At 37.6% G+C, this 19,824-nt stretch overlaps 1 protein-coding gene across 3 annotated transcripts in view; it reads right to left on the bottom strand.

Annotated features, from left to right (window-relative positions):
• LOC117235595 (glutamate receptor ionotropic, kainate 2) overlaps window positions 1-19,614 on the bottom strand; it is a 291,570-nt gene extending 271,956 nt beyond the window's left edge. For 2 of the 3 annotated variants that reach the window (XM_033497796.1, XM_033497815.1), the window contains exon 1: window positions 19,147-19,613. The gene's annotated coding sequence lies outside the window, so the exon portion shown is untranslated. Of the gene's footprint in view, window positions 1-19,146 lie in introns of all 3 variants that reach the window. The other variant, XM_033497806.1, reaches the window with a different exon arrangement.
• Window positions 19,615-19,824: the final 210 nt, after the last annotated feature.

The raw sequence follows: 19,824 nt of genomic DNA, 5'->3' as shown, positions 1-19,824 counted from the left end.
AATCGTACCAGCCAAACTTGAAGAGATGGTTCGAGCAATCGAAATGTATAGTACACTCGTACATACGTGTGTGTACGTATTCGTATGTAGTAGCTAGGAAACCCGTCGACTCATCGATTTCTTAGTCGTCCAAAAGCATCAACAGCTTCTTCCTCCAGAACATACAGGAAGGGTTCGAACATACAGACGAAGATCAAATAGAGCTCCTTCCTTCCTGGGATCGCTCCGCTCTTGGCTCATCTTAAACCATTTCGACCGACCACTTTCATCGCTATAAACAACGTAACCCCTAGCCTTGCGCTGCGGAAGAGCCTTCCACCGTCCCACAATTAATCGTCCGATAATATACTCTTGTGCAAGCGATTTAATCGAGCTGGTGAAATGTCTTAGGCATTAAATTTCATTCCACACTTGTTGATCAAGAATTAACCAATGTACGTTGTATGCATAAAACGTACACGTAAGAAATTGATAATAAAAGGACGCGTATAGGAAGAAACCAAGCAAAGAGAAGACGTAATTCTGATCCTATCGGTAAAACGATCGTGGATGGCAAAGAGAGATATCGGTAGCAGATCAATTTCATGGCTATGCCAGCCGTGAATCACTGACCGTTTGGGGACACTTAAACAGCTATATCGAGACGCACAGGAAGGTATGTAGGCCGCGTTCAGGTGCGAATATCGTACACAGGCCGCCTAGACGATTGTATATACATCGCGAAATCTAGCAATCCGCTGAATAATTGCTCAATTCAATACGTAATCATGCTACTTCCTGTTCGCTACCCTCCGTTCATACTGTCTGCCTTGCACGATCGCTTGCCTACCTCCCAATAGGGATATAATCCCGTTTAAGCCGGTTATAAGCATACCCTAGTACGAGGTGGAAGTACATTATGTTCATAGACCTGCTACACGTACGAAGACTGCACGCCCTTTAAGCTACTGGTACTACGTCTTCCGGAATTTCTCACTAACAGAGAGTTTCATTAATCAAGCTTTCTGGTATCGATACATCCCCTGGTAAATTAATTTTCATCGTTGAGTATTCTGTGATTTTGAGCGTTTAGATGCAGTGAATATTTTACGTGGAACTAGTTTCGTATTTGGTTCATTGACTAATATTTACCTAGAATCTACCTACAAAGTCAAATTGAACCATGGTTATGTATAAGTCTTGCTCATTAATAGAAATTCTCATTAAAGTCGTTATTCAAATATTTCTGAATATTTCCTAATTGCATCCTTAATTACACAATTAATTGTAGATACGTCGAATTGTTTTACAATATAGCGTAATCGTTGTTGTTCTTGCTGCACCTACACCACATCTTTCTTTTTCTTTTATTGGTAAAATTTCTTTTTTCTGAAACGTTATTCCCCTGCGTTATTTTCTTCCCTTCTAGAATTTCTTTCCTTGTGCATTTGCATTGTTTTCTCTATCCTTGGAATTCCTCCTTGCTTTAAACGCTCGAGGTTGGTTCTCTTGTTTCAGAATTCTTGTTAAATATCCCAATATCATATATCTTTCTTCAAATGAAAAAGTTTTTTTGAGTCTCAATCTTATCATAGTAAAGTATACTTCAACAAAATAGTGCTAAGAAAAAGTCTTTATTACAATTGACTGAAGAACTTCATAGAATGAATATTGCTTATATGTTAAATAGTTGGCAACATAGGCTAGCATCTAACATCCTGGTACTTGTAAAAATCAAAAACACAGAAATAGATTGAGATTTCACGCTCTTTCCTTTAACAAATCCCAAAGAAAGATGGTTAACCTGCGAATAGCACTGTTTATTGGCAATTTTAATTTCTACAAATGATATATGTTAATCAATGAAAATGATGTATCATATAATTTTTTTAATATTAAAGAAATATATAATAAATTAATTATTAAATAGTAATAATTACTAAAAAAGAATAGAAATAATTCAACGAAGAGATCAAAAGAAATTTTGTATTAAAAACCTACAAAGATAAAAATTCTGAACCCTAGAACTACGTAAATGTAAACTATATCTTAGCATTGATCGAGTAAAGATCGAGTAAAAGATGAAGAATACTACATGTAACCTGAATGTCGCTACAAAAGTTAGTATTCGTATTTGACGCTTTAATTTAGAACCTTACAATAAGCCAACTCTTATATTTTATTATAAGTTTAGCTGAATAGTTAACGAAAGTTTGTGGAGATTTTTAATAGAAGGTACCGATGATACGTGACATTACATATATAGAATCGACGATTGGCCTAATTTTCGTTATCCTTTCATGGTACAAATTACGGTACGGTTGCTGATCAAAGAAGCGGTATTATACAGTTACTTGCTCAGTTCGATTATCGATTACGCTTTTTTGTCACTTTCACGTATTCCGAATAGTATGGACGCTTGAGCGAGCTAACCGTGACTCGCGGCATTGTTCCCAAAGCACTTTATCACCTACTTATCGGAACTTCAAATAAATCGCATTAACGACAAATTGAATCGCTCTCTACGCATGAGAGACGGATGATTAATCCGCCGAAGAAGCAAGGTAGGTTCAATCTTCTCAGACAATTCTTCGAAACTTTTATTTTATTTATCATAAAAATAAAGGAGGACGAAGAAGAAATATAAAATCGCGCTCGAATTCATAGAAGATATTTCTTGTTGTAACTCGAAAGGTAGAAGCGTTTCTATTTTCAACAAGATGATCCAAGTTGCGGTTGTTTACAACATTGAGAAACGATATTACAAGCGAGTTTAATATTTGCAGTTTCAGCTGGGAAATATGTAATTCGCGTTGAATACGATGCAACATCGTTTGAACGCAACGTTATCGTTTTATTACCGAGAAGGTAAGCGTTGCCGGCAGTCTCGGGCCTTTTCGCTTTATTGACGCCGCAACCACGGATGGCCATACCGATTCAATCGTAAGTCGAGGCAAAATTATACAATGGATCGTACACGTCGAACAAGAGAGGTCAACGGGATGATATTGGACGTTGGAAGTTCGCGCACTGTTGAAACCGTAACTCGATTCACGACGACGTTTCCCTGTTCGTTTCGGTTTCACGATGTTACCGCGAACTTTCCTGGCAAATTCCCGATATTTACATGCAAACGGAGATTTAATAAAACATCGAACGCGACGAATTTCAAGGAATCGACATCTTGAAAACATACGTAGTCACACGTGTCGCGTGAATCGATAATATACGACCAGGTCGGAAACATGTAAATGCGGTGAACAGCCAAAACTCCAACTAGTTTCGACCAACTGAAAATTCTATTACTAGGATATTTCGTAATGTCTGCTTCAGCAAAACTTTCCGTTGGAAATGGAACATATTCCGCTATTGAATGATTAGTATTTCTTGCATTGCTACGTCTGACACAGCATATTGTTAACACAGCCGAGAGGAAAAACGATAGATGAAATTGTTGAAGCATGCATGATGCATGATGAATTTTTTAACTGCAGAATATAGAAAAACAGTTCGGATCATTTTCTAAACACAAGCTTTCATCCAAACTATTTGGTCCAGAGTTTTCACAATTGGAGCAGTTTTTCTATGTTTGCAGCTCTTATTTAGGATTTCATTATTTGCACAGCGTATTTAAAATTACTGATAGTTAACAAAACGCTATGTCTCCGACTGTGAGATGACTATGCACGCAGATAAGTTAGCCAATTGTTACAATAATCGCATTGAAATCTTCGCTTAACCTATTCATCTATCAGCGAATATTATCCTCTTTCGGAATTCTATAGTTTCATACACGTTGGTTGCCAGAATTGACAGAAAGCAATATACAGACAAAGACATATGTAAGCATCATGCGAGCAGAAGTTACGAGATTTCGTTTTACGGTCTTACTCAGATAACTTAGCACAGCATCAACGCTTGATGGTCTGTTCGAACATCCCTTACAGTGGTTACGCCTAACAACCGATGCATTCGATTTACAAACAGGCACAACCTACCGTGTTATTGGACACGTTCCTATCTGTACCCATTATTCGTCACGTGCGCACGCGGTGTCCAAGCTGTAAATTATGCCGGCCGTATAATGTCAGCTTGAATCCCTAAATCGAATCAAAATCTCACGTACCGACGATTGGTGGGTTCCATCTACAAATATTTGTCTATGCTAGTAACGAGAATGCTATCTGGCGTAGAACAACGCTTATCTCACTAGTTTGACATGGCCGTATATGGAAAAGTTAGCGACCAGCGATTAATACATTTCCAAAGAGTTCTCATTTTCTTGTATATTATATTAGGTCGTCCGAAATAATAAACGCACAATGTTTTTTGTTTTATATTAGTTTATTGAATTATGCACGAACGTAATAATAGAAATAGAACGAAATGGATCATACCTAATTCAATAAAATAATATAAAAGAGAAATTGTTGTTTATCTATTATCACCTTATGAAACGAAACAACCTAATATATTATTATATCTGTAAATATCTATGTATTATATATTCTATTTGGGAGACACGTTATATGTATATATATATATATATTTATTGATATAACATAGGTATAATTAATTTTATGTTAGTCATGTAGTTCCCGAGTAGTAATTAATAACAAAAAGGAGAAACATTAACGTTTTCATGAGAGGAGGCATTCATTCTTCATCTATTCGCTGCTCTTATAAAATATAAATTTTCTTTGTAAAATTATGGTTTTCTTCCTTGCCGCTTATTTCTTCAATTTTTTAATCCGCTACTATAGTTTGTAACTTAATAAAGTCAGATTATCTTCCTTTATTAAATTTCCTATCCATACTTTCAATATAAAAATTCATATCCGAGGACCTTGAATTCTGCAGATTCAGATACAAAGTCCAACGTCTTATTCGTCACGAGTGTCCTTCTCCATTTCATAAAGAAATAGAACAGACGTTATATTGGTGCTTAATATTCCAATCTGCCCTTAGCGCTACATTTCATCGATTAAAGAAACAATATTCATTTCCGATTTATTAAGAAAGGCTTAAATAATAACACTCCACTGTAGAATTAGTCATAAGACAGGTGAACGTGATAATCGATTTTCTTAAAATATAAGAAGACTCAATATACTGTGAATGTTTAGTATTGAGAAATGTACCTATAAAAATATGCAAAATATACAAAAATATATAAAATATCTGAACTAAAATACTTCTTATAATATTTAAGGAATGAAGCCAATTCCTATTCAGGTTCCATTCTTTTAGTTGTATTTGTACAAATATCAATTTCTATAGACTTTCGCGGTATATTAATGAGTTGTCATATTTTAATTTCGTTATCGTTATTCGAATTGAGAGAATTTTTTCTCAAAGCGGCCAAGAGAATAAACGAGAGCAGGACACGATCGCTAAGGAACCGACAGGAAATCGGGCGACCTTTTCTTACCGAGCACTCCCAGTCCATTAGCCAATAGTTGACTTAATGCCCGATCATTCGATTACAGGGCGTCGAGACTTTTCCGCCGTTTTCATCGTGGAAGTTTCAAGTTCCGCTCCGCGATTAAGTTAAAATGCAATTTTCTTTTCTGACCCTCGCTCTGCCTCTTCTTTTCTCCTGCGTGGGTGTTTCTGCCTTTTATTTCTACGTTGGTTCTTTATTTTATCCTGGTGCTCTGATTCAAAGAGAGAAAAAGAAAAAAGATAGAAAAAGGAAAGAAGACGGAGAAGACGTGAAAGAAAGAAAAGGAAGGATTAAGCCAGGAACTTTGGTTACGACCGGTAATCCGTGCCGATGTGACGCTTATTATTCTTTTATTTGACGGAACCAGAGCACGAGGGGACTTCGTGGTTGCAAGTAGATGAGGGTAATCAGGCCTCGTGGTCGCGTCGAATGAAAAAGTTGCGTCAGTACCGGAGGAAGGGACAAACGAGATGAAAATTGCGTGGTTGGCCATGAATATCTATACAAATTCAATTCTTTGCTCGAATTCGTCAGCGGTTTCTTTAATGCTACCCAAGAATTTCTGTACCTTAAACACGTTCTACGTTAACAAATCAACGATATATCGTTAAAAGATAAAGATAAATATTATTTCATCACTGGATAACAATACTATCACATTTTAAAAGATATCATCTGCGCTACAGATCTCTGACACAACATTTACTAAGACGAATAAAATGAGTCTGAGAAGTAAATATGACGTGAAAAGACGACGAAACAGAATTCAAAGGGAAGATTCTATCCTCGCAAGGTGGTGAGATGAAATAGTCTCGAAAGACCAAGGACAAGCGACAAGATAAGGATTTATGAGCGAGATATTAATATGGACAGCTGGTGTTGTCTCTCGGGCCGAAAATGTAATAGAGAACTAAGAAACTCGCTCGACGAAGGAAAGAAATGAAGGGAAAGAAACGGCAGACACGAAGAATACCCCTGATGCAGGAAGAAGAGTGGTGGTGAGTTGCGAGACTCTTTTACTTGATGCACTCACGTGAAATAAAATAATGAGGATGTGAAAGAGGAGAGGAAAAAATGAAAGCTATTTGGAAGAATAATGCAGTTCGCGTTGAGATGCACGCATTGGAATACATTATGTTCTTATTACCCGTGGTGATAGCCAGGCGGCTAGGTAGGTGGACATTGTTGTTATTTTCTGACCAACGTCAATGCCGGGGTCACGGCTAAATACCTACTAAAGATTTCCCTGGAGGTTAGTCAGACATAAAACCGGTAAATAATGCAATATGCCGAGAGTGTATCCTCTCGGTAGTTATTTACACTCGTTCCAATCGCAAACAATGAATATTCAACGTAGCGCGAGCGAATTAGCGAAGATTCCGATACATAACGTTAATGAGAGCACGTAGACACGCGCCGGTGGTCGAGGAAAAAAGAGGACAAGGCAGTGAGACGAAGCCGAATTGGAAGTGTACGATTCGGCTGAAAAATAGCTTCCATGCCGCTCGTGGAAACAACGTTCGACAAAATTCGGCAAGTAACGGTGGAAGGTCGAGAAACTACTGCAACTACTCGACGCGACGCGACGTTTCAATTGCTTCCGCGCGTTCGATAACCTTCCGGTTCTGTTGCATTTAGCTTCCACGTTTAATCGAACTCTCTGCTCTATCTCTATGGATTCGAAAAGGGAGCAGTTTAAAATATGGCAATTTACGAAAGTAGATACAAATCTATAATGCGCTACGTTGGCAAAAGTCCATGTTCGGAACTGTACACTGTGCGTTTACGAAGTTTTAGAGGGGGGAAATTGATACAAAATTATATTCTCAAGGAAATAATTTCGTTCTTTTGCTTTTAACATAATTTTAAGTTCGTGCATCAAGTAGCTGAGAATTGAAGCTTTTGAATTCTTGGGTGAAAACTAGTTGTAGTTACTGTTTAATTCACGTTACGTTAGTTTGCGTGTCAAGAGCTAAACCTCTTAAGCGCGATTTCTTAATGCAGATTCTAAATTCGGTGAATAAGAAGATAGTTCAAATTATTGCAAGATATGAAAACAAGAATTTAGTTGATAATCCAAAGCAATAGTATTGAAATATTACTTCAATAAAGATTATATGGACACTGCCAAACACATCTAATCATACTAATGAAACTTTGCGTAACACGAATTCAAATATTTTAATGATCAATTTTTATGAACTTGCTGAAATATTTCGATGATCAATCATTAACAAGTATTATCAGAAGGCTTAAGTGGCGCTATCTGAAAAAGACCAAACTATAAAACTTCATAGACAGATTGTGTACATTGTGCGTCTTTTCATTGGTGGTATACGTGGAAATTAATCAACTTCCACACATCGTTATAACTCAATGCGTCAAAATCACTAACCAATCATTCCGTCCGATCTAGCAGCGTGCTTATTTAATCGTGAAAGCAGTAACATGCGTATCAATAGAACCAGCATGATCGTTCGTTTGTCCAACGTTTCACTGCTCTCAAAGTTCAATAACATCGGTCCTGTCGTTGTATATTAGCCACGCTCGACTAACATCTGTAAAAGTTGCGTTCAATTTTTTTCTCCCGCTAATCAGCCGTTGCGTTTTCCATCGAAACAAGCGGTCGTGCATCGATAGTCGAAAGACCCAGTGGCAGTGATCGTGGGCCAAGTGGAAATTCAATATATCGAGTGTACCGCTTCTGTTCAATCCCTCTACCTTTCTCTCTCAATCCACATCCCCTGCACACCTTTTCATTCTTTTGCCCTCGTCCACTTCTATCGGGATGAGTGCCCTATGGTACGGTGTGTACAGTATCTACGCACCAGCATTGTGCAGAAGTCACGCTTCGCTTTATTGAAAAGCCGCCTTCTCTCTCGCGAATGGGCCGTGCCACAACGGAAATTGCAGGTGAATTCTTTGTGAACAGTTGCCTGGATCCACGGTTCGGTATTCGGGCGAGAACTTTTTGAAGGGCATGTGAAAGGATAAATGAATGGACTTGGTAGGCGTGCACGTTGATTGAAACAAGTGTGCGCTGTTGTAACGAAATGTTTTGTATGGAGAAATTCGTGTAGAGGTAATAAGAGAAGAAGGGAAAAAATGGGCGAGTAAGAAAATATCGATGGGGAATGCCGAACAGGTTGAAATTCGACGATGAAACGGAAAAATTACGTGGTAACTTGTAGTTTAATTAAATTGTGATATACAGTATATCATAGAAGTATTTGAACATTCAATTCTCCATTATTTATTCAATGAGATCATCTTTAACACTTATATGCTTAAGATGCCTATTAACACAGTATAGTAATTTTTTAAGCATCTTGTAACATCTACATACATTTTCAGATATGTTTCAAACTTTGTTAATGTAACGATAGTCGTGCCTCGTTAGAATGCTGATAAAATTTCAGAATGTTTCGTATAACACACATAATATATTTATTAAAGTTAAAGTTATTTGTACAAATGTTCAGATATTTTCGTGGGCTGCTACATATTGTATATGTGTTGATCTTACGCTAGAAAAATGGATACTTTCAATTCGAAGGAAGAAAAATGATATTTCGATAAAATGAAAATGGAAACAATCTCGTTAGAAAGAAAAAGAAAAATGATATTTAATAGAGGAACGGTGAGTAGAAAAATGCGTCGATAGCGAAAAAATCTAATAAAAGCAACGGGACACGATGCTGATAATAAAACGAAACGCATGAAGTTTAAATAAAATGCTGGTGTTTCTTTTAAAACCGGTTGTTCCGGTTTTCTAGCGACCCTAGGTAAAAAATACAACGTAGTTACTTGAATTCGATTCATCCTACATGCAAAACGCTTTAATTAATCCGTGAAATATGCAGTTCGGAAAGTGAATGTCGGTTCTGGCCTGCGTAGTGACCATTTATCGAGGACGCCTAATGAAAATGGAATTTCAATTGCATTTTTTATACGTGACTGTGAAAATGAATGCGGCGGTGTACCCATGCCGACTGTCAAAGGAAAGCGCAACGATATTTAATTAAATTTTCTTTCCGTAAAACTTGGTAGGAAAAAATTTATTGACTCATACAACTACCAGTTATCTCTGTAAAGAAAATGAAATTATAATCTCAAGGAAAATTGGGCCGTGTTTATTTTCAAGTTTGTCCACTTAAAATTGAATATTTCAATTCGAATAAAATCCTCGCGATATGAGAATGAATTTTCATTAGGGGATCTTTTTAAATCTCGTAGAGTTTAAATAGAAAAGAGGCGTTGCGGGAATATGATTAATGAATAGAAGCGAGCTGTATTTTTTGAAATTTTGAAAAATGAAATTTCACCCCTACGTTTGCTTCATAACTTTGATGAAGTTTTAGTTATAAAAACTTATGAAGATACGTTTCGTATTTGTGTTAGCGGTAGTTTGTGTATGCAAAAAGATTATGTCGTCATTAAATTTTAAACAAATTATTTGTTGCAAAAAATTTCTCGTAAAAAATTATGTTGAAGTGAAATTCCAGTATTCGATATTCCTGCATACACGTTTCCGTTAATTAATTTGATAAATATAAAACATTTGATACTGCTTTCAAAAGTGAAATTACAGAGTTATCCGCTTTGATTTAATATATAAATAAGTATGTGTAACATATATTTGCATATATAAAGCCGAATCAATGTTACAATATCGGATGTATTTTGATATCGGGAACAATTTTTTCATCAAGTACCCATACATATGACAAACTCTCATCCATGTTAAACCACTAACATAAATCACTAACAACTCAACAAATTCAAAGTGCTGGATCTCTTTTCAAAAATACCGATAATTTTTAACAGGAGAAATGGATAATAAAAAAATCCTCTTTATCAATTTTTAAATAAACAACAATGTAAAACATACATGAAATGTTTCCATAAAGAAATATCAGCAAATAATTAACAATTATTTTGGAAAGAAATTCTTTCTGCACTGAAACGGAATAAATTTAGAATTTTATAAATATACTATATATTTTCATTCTTTTTATTGACAAACACAGACTAAATTAAGGATAATACGAAACGTATACACATATAATCTAGTATATGAAATTTGTGAAACACAGGGATCAATAAAATCTATACTGAAACGCTCATTAAAACGCTGCCGCTCAAATCATTACTTTAATAACGTTGAAACAATGGTGCATTTACTGGTGATAAAAGTTCTTCGATCATTGAAACGCAAATGTTCGTCAGAAATATTGAACTGTAGCAAACTTATCGATAATAATGATCGAAGATATATGTATATGGTATTCGTAAATATTTTATCGTGTGAAATTCAAACGACCGATTGTTAAGTACGGCTGGCATCAAAATTTCGTCAAATTTCAATAATCGGCCGCTAATTCGTCATCGATATCAATGCTTCTAGTTACTCGATTAATTATCATTGATTGTGCATATAAATTACATAGGACAGGATTTAATAATTATGTACCTACGTGTACATATCATCAACTAGCTCTTCGAGGATTAGTATACCAATAATTATAATATTGAGGAGTAAAACAATTGTGAAATCTTGTTTAAATTCTGTATTAATCAAAAGTGTAAAGGTTCGTTCAATTCCAACATGCTTTTAATTAAATGTAAAAGAAATGTTTTGTCGTATGGAATTAAATTATACGTTCTCTGTTTATTTCGACGTCTGAAATACGATTTTTCGTTTTCTGTAAAAACATGCTTTACCCGGTTTTGATATACGGTATTACAAAGGAAAGTGATACATTCTCACAATTTTTCTAAAGCTTTTGATGGATTACATTGTGATAAATATTTAGCAAGAAAACGCTGTATCGTTGACAAAAATATGATAACGAACGTGACGCATTCGGTAGATTGGCTTATGAAAAATTTGGTCGCCGCGACGGCGGGAAGGTATTGATGACAGTGAATGACAAATTGAAATTGTAGCCTGAAGGTTCGCGTTTTCGAGATACCGACGTTTATTGTCTCCCGGTAGGTTGCTTACGTATTCCATATTCATCCACTTTGAATATATGTACTTTTTAATGTATCCAAACCGCGTTTCCGCGAACACATTTTTTCATGTTAAACGTGGCAACATTTTTAACGAAATATTAAGCGCATTACAATTCTCGACGCCGTTTGCGATACGGCGACTCATTTGTGCATTTCTCTACCATTATTTCGAAACAAGCAGCTTGATGACGCTGATCAACGGAAGTTTCAACGGGTCGAATAAAAATATCAGAGAACATGAAACGGTTTGTGACGTAGAAAAATCACGTTCCACAGAACTATTTTACAATCAAGCAATACGAGAAATGGCACACGGCTACCTGAAACTTTGCCTTTCTGCACAATCATGCGAATGCTTTGTTAAAAAAAAAGAGAGAAAGAGAGAGAGACCGCTCTTCGATTCGACGAAAACATTTGAAACGAACAATCAAAATAAATTCAGGTTAAAAAACGGAAGGAAAAGAAGGAAAAAGAGGAAAATAGAGGACAGTCGGGGTGCGAGTAATCGTTTAATCGTTTCGCCTCCGCTCAATTAAAAGGATTGCCTGATTTATTTCACGCCCTCAGTACTTCGAATTCAGAAAAATAGTGTTCAAAGGCTGCATGGGATGACTTGGATCTTAATTAGCAGACGCGCGCCACGTGCACCGGTCAGACAGAGTTTACGGGTCTTTATCCAGTTTATACATTCAAACGAACCCATTTGTTTCCTACTGATTATTTTCGAGACGATATACGAAGTACAGTCAACAACGCTTTTATGGGCGAGCGACGCGACGCGTTGATTACCTACCAGTTTATATCACTGCCGCTCACACTTGGTCCGGACGCGTTCCATACGCGTTCCACCGACATTTCCCGTTGATATTGACTACTAGCGTCAGTTTTACCATCTAACGACACTAATTTCCCAATGGAAATGTAACCCAGACCGGCTGTCGCGTAATTATAGATGGAACAGTAAAAGTACGCGAGCGTGCAATCGTTTCGGCTGGATCGCAGGATTATTCGCGCGCTCGTACAAGCGGATACTTGAAAAATCGTTAGCGACGTGTTTTAATGGCAATTTCGACGAACTCCATCGGCGTATAAATGAAAAGAGAATGAATGGGGAAACACGAACCTGTGGGCCCAGTTAAATTCATGTTCCATCGCAATCGACCATTGCTGATGACTCTCCGTATCGAATAATCCGCGTTAGCAACGTCTTCTCTACGCCGTGACCGAAGTCTTTCAAGTTTTTTCAACCAATCATCTACATCACCGTGTGAAAAAGCTTTGACTAACTAAGAAAAATGACAGCGGTGGGAAAAGCTGGCGTATACTGGGTGTTATGACTATGTAAAACTATCACAGAATTGTCAATTCTTATATGAATATGGCAGTGACTCGCGGAAGTAAGCGAACACTTACTATAAAAAGTTTGTATGCGTCATATTAACATTTCCTCGCAGTAACAAAGACGAAATTCTATACCACGTTTTAACGAATTTTCTTATTGCTTCCGTTGCGCGCCATAACTCTGCAACCCTCTGAAGCCAGATCCTATTATTATTAAATAATTGCAAATTGTGGCTTCCACAAATTCCATTAAAAAAAAATAAACAACGCTAAAAGACACTTTCTTTCAGTCGACCACTTTCCGATCCAAAATTTCCTTACGTGTATATCCTACTTGCGTCTTTCAGGATTAGGTTTGAATTTTTCACATCCGCAGGCCGAAAAATCTGAATCTAACATAGGAAAATGCATTTGGAAGCCGAAGAATCTAAACATTGTCCATAGTAACACGTTTGAAGTGATTTGGTTTGGATTTTTTCGTTCCCAAGTACACGTTGAAGTCCAAAAAATCGAAACATAATCCAGACAAGAGCATCTATCACCCAAAAACGACCAAAGGTATTCAAATATTAATTCCTAATAATCTTCTTTTTTTAATTTTGTCAATCAGTTATTTTTAAAAAGAATCATCTTTAGTCGACTATATCATATTATCAATATTATATTTTATCCATGGAGTGATATTAATATAAATAAATAAGAATATCGATAAAAATGTACTTATTTGGTTTTCTTCGTTCGATCTTCATACTAAAGTTTTTTAGTGGTTTAATAATTATGAGACGCGTAGTATACAAAATCCTCATTTTCTCTTCTTTATCCAATGATAAAAGTAATTAACCAGATTTTCATTAAATTTCACTGAAATTATTTTCCTATAGTAGCATTCTTTTTTGCAGAACTAGTACGCATAATAATAGTACGCATAGTATAAAATACGTTTTTACATTATGTGTTCTACTGTCTTTATGCTATTGTCTTCCGTGAATATCCAAACATACGACGGCTTTCTTTGTCGCGCAATTAGTTATGCGATGCTATCCTCCGGAAACTTGAAGCTGCATTTAGCAGACAACGGACGAACGCGGCGCATACAACCATTCTGTCAGAGTTTCTAGAAATAGGCAAAGTCACCGAGCGAGAATAGTTTCGCATTTTTTCGTTCCAGTTACGTACCGCGCAATTCCTGCGGTCCCATAAATCTCTCGTTCCATGTCGACTATACAGCACTCGGTGTAATCGTCCATTTCGTACTAGACTCTCGTCGAATACGATGGTTCCTCTATTCGTTCTCTCGTGAAAGTATATCGAGTATAGCGTGCAGCTTTTCGTTTCTTCCCCTCGAGTTTCATTCGACTCCCCGCAAAATATATGATCGCACTTTTTTCTTGGCATCAGGAATCTAGTCACCGTGTACTGGTGATAAAACTGTTTACACGTCCTAGTATATCTCATCATCTCGCTCATTCCATTTACCCACTAACAGCACACACTATTAATTTAGCCATATTTACCTACTTATTCACCTCCTGAATCCTTAAATGGCGGTTTTGAATGCTGCTGGCTAAATTGGATGAATAAGCTGTTGATTTTTATACATTTATGAGAAATTTGAAGACGCAAACATACACAGAATACATGTAATATTCAAAGGTATAAAAAGTATTCAAACTATAGTGTTCTGTATAATATTTAATAGACAAAACAAATTTCTATCTAGTTTTCATCTGTTTAATTATACATGTATATAAATGATGTTATTATAGGTATCTTCTTCATAGGAATTTTCTTTTTTAGACCACTAGACTACCTTCATTTCCTTTTAAATTAAAAATTATTTGAATAGAATACTAATAGAACTCTAGGAATCTTTTAGAATGTTTCGTGTAATGCTTAAATTATGATTTGATCATCGCGAAGTCGTGAAATATCTATGAAATCGACGCAAAGTGATTTAAGAAGCTTACGATAAACCGGAGACAATCTTTGAACGTTTCGTCAAAAATTTAATCTGCTTGCCTGCCGAGAGTCTAGAACGCCAGGACTACATTAATTAGACCCACAATTACGGTAATGGGAGAGTTCGTGCATTGCAATTATCGTAGCGCCGCGAAAGCAGTTAATTAAGAGAAATTCAATTAAGCTCTTTCGGCGTGCGCCACGCTCTACGATAGTAAAGGGCAGGTAAAGTCGGCCTGCACGCACCAGACCGATTTCGTAATCGATAAAATTCATTTTGTTTTCCCTTTTCACGATAATATTAATTTTTGATCATTTCCTTATTCCCCTCGAATAATTAAGAACCGACAACGGTTCGTTATTAAGAACTCTAATTTATAGTTCTTTTCAAGAGTTCTTCTCGAAATACTTTTCCAGTAATTCTAGAGATCTTCCATAGCTTAACGTAATTGAAACTGTCTACCTTGCGGAGCACGTAACAACGCATTACAAGATAATTTCTAAAAATGAGAAAGCGAGCTGAAGGATCGTGTAAATCGCTGGAATTTGAACGGAAAATCGATATGATACACAGAATTATGGCGATCGACCGCTACTTTAGCTGCTTATTTCTCAAATAAACGTTCCATTATCAAAGGATTTAGTCCTAAGATGTCTCAATCAGCGCATGAACATGTACCAACGAAATTATTTTTGAAATAACAGCACTTCGTTGCTCTAGAACCATTTAAAATCAGTGAATTCATTATCGATCAGATGTAACAAACTATGCATCGAAACATCCTTCGTACATAGTGCATTTTTTATAAGTATATGGTAGTTTGTACAACTAGGATAAGAGGCATTTCCTTTTTAATTGCAATTCGAATAAAATATTAGAAGAAAAAGATAATCTCCTGTAATTTTATTATATAATAATATTCTTTTCAGAGGAATATCATTCTCACTTCTTCTTTAGTTATTCACAAAAATTTAAAATTGCACAAGCATTAATAGTAGGATATTAAATAGTAGGGTATTTTTCATGTGTTTCGTACAATATTTTTATGACTCGATCTATGTAAAGGAAAATATTGAATTGTATTTAAAAAATATTACGCAATTCCATAATGCATACACGCTATTATTTGCACAAAAGAAATACATCCTCCGCTATCATGTTTTTCTAATTGCAACGAAAGAAGGAACAGATCCCAATTGCACGGACCACTCTGTATATCCATCATCGACGATAGGAATCGGTATGACATCGGTGGAAAAACAAGCGCGATGCCTCCCGGTGGAAAAACAAGCCTCCAAATTGAGCCGCGACAAGCAACTGTAGAACGATGCTATTCGCTCGACGCTTTTGCTACAAAAACAATTTCCGTGGCCGCGTATCAACGAGACAGGAGCGGTGGAAACGTCAGCACGGTCAGAAATTGCCAGAAAAGGCCGATGAAATCGAGGAGAGCCACAAATGGCTTGTTAATATCACGACTGACGCGAAATAAACAGCGTAGTAGTGAGATGGGGTGTCCCTTTCGCAGTCATGCCATTCACGGGGGTGGCGCAAGCCATGGGGAATTTTGGAATTAAATACCTCGCTGGAATACTAATTTCGCCGACGTACACTTGTAATTTCCGGGGTGTGGACCGAATATTCCTTTTCTCGCGATACACATAGCCGTTTACTTATCATTCCACGCGTGTCAGAACCGTCAATGAAACCTTTTTCCTCGATAAACGGCAGCGAAACGCGGCAATTTCCATTCCAGCCTCGAAATTACTCCGATTATCGAGGTCAGGAAGGTATGAACTCTCGCCCCGAAACGAGACCGGGCGAAACTATCGAGCACAATAGCGCGTGAAATTCATTAAAGCTCGGCCAGGACCGCGTTTGATTCGCACTCCTCTGTGCCATCGAAATCGTTGCAGTTCCCTTCGCGTGGACGCCGGCGAGATTGAAAGTTGAACATCGTTTGTTTCGACCGATGCTCTCTTCAATTTGTACAGGAATCACAGATCCTCCAAACAATGACTTATCGTTCACTCGACGAAAAGGTTTCTCATAGTTGATGTTGAAGAACAACACTTTTTCTTGTAACTCTTTTCGACACCATGATGATGCGCATAATTTACGGCACGATTCCGTTTAATCGACCAGCATTTTCTTGATTTTTAGTTAAATACCACATGCACGTTTGTAATTGAATAATATCAACTCCGGTTTACTGATATCCGTGTATCCGTGATATCGAATGATTAATCTGATTGGCCAGTTAATGCGCCAGCTGCGATGATAAGCCCATTGAAATGCAGGTAAATTATGTATTGAAATTGTGAGTTGATGGCTTTAAACTGTCGTTCAGATAGGAGCCGACAGGTGCGGCTAATCGACCGACACTCTTTAGGTATTAAGCAAAACTGAAAGTAGAAAGTGACGTTCGATAAAGTAAAAATGGATCGTTGATACTTCCAAGTAATTTCTTACAGTTCGTTCGAACATTATCGACAGCAGGGTTCGAGTAATTATAGCCAGCTTGTATAGGTGAGACATTTTTGTATTAAATTACGAAATTTTTTATAATATAGCCATTAACAAAGTGAATCTATCAAGTTATTTCTTCGATCCACGTTACGTATATCATCGCCCGCAAAACGACTACCAAATTATTTCGTTGAACGTTAAAACATTAATCTTGGAAATAAACGCACGAAATTTTCGTTCATAAACCCGTCAATTGATACTTGTTGATTGCAAAATACAATCGTGACAAATACATCCGACGAACGAACATTAATCGATCTCTGAATACAACCGCCGTTCATCCAGCTAAATTTTCGGTGAACAACGCCGAAATGCCGGATGCAGATTCACCGAGCAAAAGGGGAACAATTAGAAGGATCGTAAAGAAGTAAGGATTTCCTCATTCGGGACACGTAGGCACGGAAGTTCAGCTGTAAAGAACAGCTTGAGAGTGTATTCCCCACGAGGTAACTTCGTCGCCGATCTAGAAAATTCTGTCGAGACTCACGAAGTTAGTCTGAAAGTAGTTGGTAAAGCGTACAAACGGATTTGCAAAGCGAATTTATATGCGGAAATGAATATGTACGAATGAGCGGAGTATTGGCGGCTCGAAAATTCTGCAAAAGTTACGAATAGGGCGTTAAAACAGCAGTTGTTTCAGTTCCAATTTACGTTCAATAATTGCATCCTGTTAATATTCATTGAAATGCATAACGGCCCTGTAAAACCATAAGTCCAGCATTGGTGACTGGCCTGTATATATATATGTGCCGGCTTATACGCGGGAAGAAAGTAGAATTTTTTTATCCCACTTCTATCTAAAGCCGCGCTTTTTACCGGCCAACTGGAATCGTTCGTTGAGAATGCATAATATCCTGATAATGGATATCCTGATTCTTCCTACTTGCGTTTAGTTTTTGCAAAGTCTAATGGATTTCAACCATCCATTTAGATACTTCATGTGATTTATTCATAGCGATATATCGAGAAGATAACAGAATGACAATTTTTAGTTCAAGGATGTCTCATTGAATGGATAGGGTTTCTTCCAGGGACAATTAAAAGTGTTCAAATATATCGTATATCGCGTGGACAGCTAGAATTGTCAGACGATGTCAGATCAGTGTATCAACGTTCGATTAGTAGGATCGTACACCATCCATCATATTCTCCGCGTTGGATTTACTCAGTGGGATATAAATGTTTGCCCCTGACAGCTTTCTTCGGTACACACAGAACACGGGAAGCTTTTAGTAAAATACGTCGGAAGGTTGTGTCAACTTTGATGTTTTCGTTCGACTTTTCGAACGGATAACGAAACAAAAAAAGAAGCACACGATAAGAAACTCGTGGACTGGCGTATTTCGACTCGCGCTATTTCGTACCACTCTTTATTAGAATCTTTTCATTTGCAGAACAAATATTTTACAATGTTCAGAACAATCGCGGTGGAACGAAACACCTGAAAGCAGATACCGCGACAGCACGGAAACTTGGCATACAAACTTCCGCCGCATCGGTTTCGCGAAAATCAAGGTAAACCATTCTATGTGGGACAGAAAGCAATTGAGAAATACTGAATCAGCCGGTGAGTTCTATAGATTCGCAACCGCGATGCACGCGAGAAAGAAAACCTCTTATCCGTCAGTACGTTACTGCGACGATTGTTCTTCAGTTCGCTAGCCCTTCGTGTAGATATTTTTTGCAACGATGACGTTGAAACAATAAAAGAAGAAACATCACTTTTCCTTTATCGAAGAAAGACTAAAACCTAAAAAAAAGTAGACGTCGTAACACAGAGAAACAGATAATTTATGACAAAAGTAATCACGTTACAACGAAAGTAGACCGCGATCGCGACAGTAAAAAATCTTATTATAATGAAGTCCTGTACCTTTATGAATCACGTTGACCAGGAACCACTGACGTGTATGAACCTCAAAGATTCCGCAGTTCACGCGGACCACGCTGATTCCTTCGTCGAACAACTAGGTATGAGAGAAGGAACAAGTTCGAACAAAATCACCCCTGTCGAAAAAACGACAACTTTCTTTCACACGATTATCCACCAGCGCGAGATTGTTTCCGGATCGTATTAGTTCTACGCGAGCTATCCATTTGATCGGCTCCGATTAGGTGGAATAGAAAACGGAAACGAGGACGATACGACACGGCACGACACGATACGATACGAGGTTACGATATCTAGTCGCTGACGGACAGCATGAAACGCGACGACCTCGCTGACGGTACTATGCCAAACGAGAGCGGAAGGCAAACTGGACCGAGCGGCGGAGTCTGCCTTTGGCAGCTGCGTGTTCGGTCTGGTGCCGCTTTCGCCGGCAACGAGGACGGCCACGACTACGACGCCGACGCCGACGCCGACGCCGCTCGTAGCAACGATGGCGCGACGTAGAAACCGCCGGTTAAAGCGCCCTCATCTCGCCCGATCCTGCACCAATATTCCCTCCCAACCTGTTCTCCTATATTCCTCTAGTTTCACCCCTCGCGTTTTCCCTCTCCCCCCTTGATCGTTCTTTCCCACTTTCAGCTCTCTTCCAGCATCGTTCCC

Source organism: Bombus vosnesenskii, unplaced genomic scaffold (assembly GCF_011952255.1).
Source record: "Bombus vosnesenskii isolate JDL3184/JDL3185 unplaced genomic scaffold, Bvos_JDL3184-5_v1.1 scf7180000013264, whole genome shotgun sequence".
Classification (NCBI taxonomy): Eukaryota; Metazoa; Arthropoda; class Insecta; order Hymenoptera; family Apidae; genus Bombus; species Bombus vosnesenskii.
This window is presented reverse-complemented; position numbering and strand designations above follow the sequence as displayed.